This window comes from Sceloporus undulatus, chromosome 4 (assembly GCF_019175285.1).
Source record: "Sceloporus undulatus isolate JIND9_A2432 ecotype Alabama chromosome 4, SceUnd_v1.1, whole genome shotgun sequence".
NCBI classification, from domain to species: domain Eukaryota; kingdom Metazoa; phylum Chordata; class Lepidosauria; order Squamata; family Phrynosomatidae; genus Sceloporus; species Sceloporus undulatus.
The window spans coordinates 251,450,002-251,453,507 of NC_056525.1; the positions used below are offsets into that span (position 1 = coordinate 251,450,002).

At 46.7% G+C, this 3,506-nt stretch overlaps 1 protein-coding gene across 1 annotated transcript in view; it reads right to left on the bottom strand.

Moving 5' to 3' along the window:
• The window catches only part of GRINA (glutamate ionotropic receptor NMDA type subunit associated protein 1), a 595,197-nt gene that overhangs the window by 571,847 nt on the left and 19,844 nt on the right, over nucleotides 1–3,506 (bottom strand). The gene's annotated exons all lie outside the window — the stretch shown is intronic.

A 3,506-nucleotide genomic window follows, 5' to 3' on the forward strand; every position in this document is an offset into this window, starting at 1 on the left:
AGCCTGTCCACTTCATCGGTATTTACAAACTCAAAGTGATCCAGCTTAGAGTCCACAGAAGCTCTGGATACCTCTCCTATTGTTTCTGTTTTAATGCCAGCGTCAAGATCAGCCCTTATCCGAGAGATATCTGTGAAGAAGTTATTAAAGTCGTCACAGCAGGCTTTTGTTGTTTCTAATATAGGGTTCGGGGCGGGCGGTAGGCCCCTCACCCTTTAGAGGAAACCTCTCTGGGAGAGCAGTGGCTGCCTCCCGGAGCACCCTTCGGCCAAAGGCGGCAGCCACTGACCATTGCGCAGTGGCAAACGGAAGGAGGCAGTGGCCCTCCAGGTGTCACTGATGGGAGCATTGGAGGAGAAGACTGAGACAGTGGAAGCAGCAGCTCCGGCAGAAGGCTCAGAGCCAGGTCATGCGCCTAAAGGACGCTGCATACTTCGATCCAAGGAGGTCCTGCAAAGCAAGATGCCTTGTAGAACAAGGAGGCTGGATTAGACACAAACAGAGAGTCCCATTGTCAAAAGGAACCAGTCCTGCAAATATACATCTTCATTGATCTACACACCTCATGATTGTGCCATAATTTCTCTTGTGGTGTGTGGATCAGAACCGAAAGAGGGAAATTTCCAGTGAAATGTGAAAGGCAGAGTGCACTTTAGGCAGAAAAAAGGGTTGGATAGAAGGGAACAAAATAATAAAATAAATAAAACTTTTATTTCTATCCTACTTTTTGCCAGGCAAACAAAGCGGCGCACAACAGGTTAAAAAACCTTTTTGACAGGATCATAGATGGTCCCGAATCAAAAGGGCGGCAAGCTCAGATACACAGCCACTAAGATGGCTACTTTTAGTGAGAGGATCCCCAAGAAAGCCACCTTGGGGCTCAGAATCTTGACCGGTGGCATCCTGCAAAGACCCTCACAGCAGCCTCATAAATCCTAGCAGCAGATCCTGGTCCGGTGGGAAAGCAAGAGTTTCACAGGGAATCCCCATCTGTACATCTTCCTCGCTGACTGTAAGAGGGCTGTGAAAGGTATAAAGGAGTGCCTTTTTATAGTGTCCCCATTAAGAGATCTTGATAAATGGCAACTTTGTGAGCCTCACAGTTTAGATTTGTAATAGGGGATAATTTATTCAGTACCAAGATGTTCTTTGGGAAACTTGCTAAATGCATGATGATATGTCTTGGAGTCTTTAATAGGGAGCAATGTATGCGTCTGATATCATTTGGTGTCAATTCAGGACTTAATTTATTCACCCAGCCAAGGATTGAGTTTTTTTAGAGAGGTGGATACCAATCCTGGGAATCTCTCCCTTTGCCCTGCAATTGAGCATTGGCCATTAGGAGGTCCTGCATCCTCTTCTCATGGAAAGTGCTATCTGCCATGTCTTCTGTATCCTGGATTCTATTTGGGGGCGCAGAGATTTTTGAGCTGATTGGTTCTAGAGCAAGTGACCAGTCTCTCTCTGTAAGTCTCTGGCCAAAATGACACATAGCTTTTCTAGGAGATCTGGAAGTGGATGAGCCGGGTTTTCCGGTCTCACTCGCTTTGTTTGGGCCGTGCGCTGCGTTTATGCTTCTTTTTGACAAGTCCATGGATCCTGCAATTGGCTGTTCTGCTGCCCTTTGCAATGTGGACAACATCTATGTCAGCAATCTTGTGGGTCCCCAGAATAAAATCCTTGCTCTTATTTGTGAAGACTCATTGGGACGGAGCTGAGCTCCTCAAGTAAGCGCCTGCCATGGCTGAGGGCTGGCCACATCCCTGGGTTTCATTCTTCTGAAGTGAGACAGACGCCACTCCTCTTGCTTAAGAGAGCCATCATAAAAGAGGAGTAAAGAAAGGGAAACGGATCAAAAGGAACCAAGAAGAAAATGACAGGAATGAAGGGAGAGAAAAAACAAACCATGAGGAGGAAACCGAAAGAATAAATATTTGCTAAGCAAAGCAAGGTGGGAGTGAAAGGAAAGAGAACGGAGAGCCGAGAAGAGCCCATTTTTGAGGTGTTTGAGACTTTGCACTGTGAGCCTCTGAGCATCGAGGGGAGGAACCCCAAAATCCATGGATTCCTCCTCTCTCCAACTCAAGGAACGCAGCAGACCATTCCCTATGTATTTACAGGGCTATCGCCTGTGGGGAAAGCTCTGTCCCAGTGTCTGCAGAGGTGGGATCCCACTCTACTGACAGGAAAATCCCAGTCACTGCATCTGCAGAATCCCTTACAGATCAATTCCCAATATGAAGAACTGATTTGCCATAGTTCTGTTACTTTTATCTTAGACAGTCACAATAAACATGCTACCAAAATCCTACCCCTTAAAATTGGAGATGGAAAACACTTGCTAAGAAATGTAGGGCTTTTCTAGCCCTCATCGCTGAGGCCTTTCCAAGGCTAAGAAGTGGGGAGGGCTCTGGGGACGCTTACCAGCCATCCCTAAACCTTCCTGCTTCGGCTGTTCAGGCACATTTTATGGCAGAACAAAGGTATGTTGTGCCATCACTGTCTTGAGTACCTTGGTAACAATGCCAATTTCAAGGGAATTTCAATTCCAGCTCCATCAGGCCTGCCTGAAAGAAGAAGAGCCCTCCCTCTATCCACCATCTTGAGGGAGAGGAAGGCAGGCAGCTCCAACAGCCCTCCGAGGGAGAGCAGATCCGCTGGACTTTCCCCCTTCCTTGCTGCCATTCCCTTCTCCTTTTGTGTCTTGCCTTTTTGAGATTGTAAGCCTGAGGGCAAGGAAACAAACTGGAAGCCGCTCTGATAGCCTTTTGGCTGAAGAGCAGGGTATCAATATATCTTGATTTCAGGAAGGCCTTTGACAAAGTTCCCCATGACATTCTTGCAAACAAGCTTGTAAAATGTGGGCTAGACAAAGGAACTGTTACATGGATCTGTAATTGGTTGACCGGCCGAACCCAAAGGGCGCTCAGCCATGGCTCCTTTTCATCCTGGAGAGAAGTGACCAGTGGTGTCCCACAGGGCTCTGTCCTGGGCCCAGTGCTATTCAACATCTTTATCAATGACCTGGATGACAGAATTGGGAGCATACTTATCAAATTTGCAGATGACACCAAAAGAGGAGGAATAGCTAATACCCCAGAGGACAGGATCAAGATTCAAAATGACCTGAATAGACTGGAAAGCTGGGCCAAAGCTAACAAAATGAACTTCAACACGGAGAAATGTAAGGTATTGCACTTAGGGCAGAAAAATGAAATGCAGAGATATAGGATTATGGGGGAGACCTGGCTGAATGAAAGTACATGTGAAAGGGGTCTAGGAGTCCAAGTAGACCACAAGTTGAACATGAGTGAACAGTGTGATGCGGCAGCTAAAAAGGCCAATGCTATTTTAGGCTGCATCAATAGAAGTATAGTGTCTAGATCAAGAGAAGTAATAGTGCCACTCTATTCTGCTCTGGTCAGGCCCCACCTAGAATATTGTGTCCAGTTCTGGGCACCACAATTCAGAAAGGACATTGAGAAACTGGAGCCATGTGTCCAAAG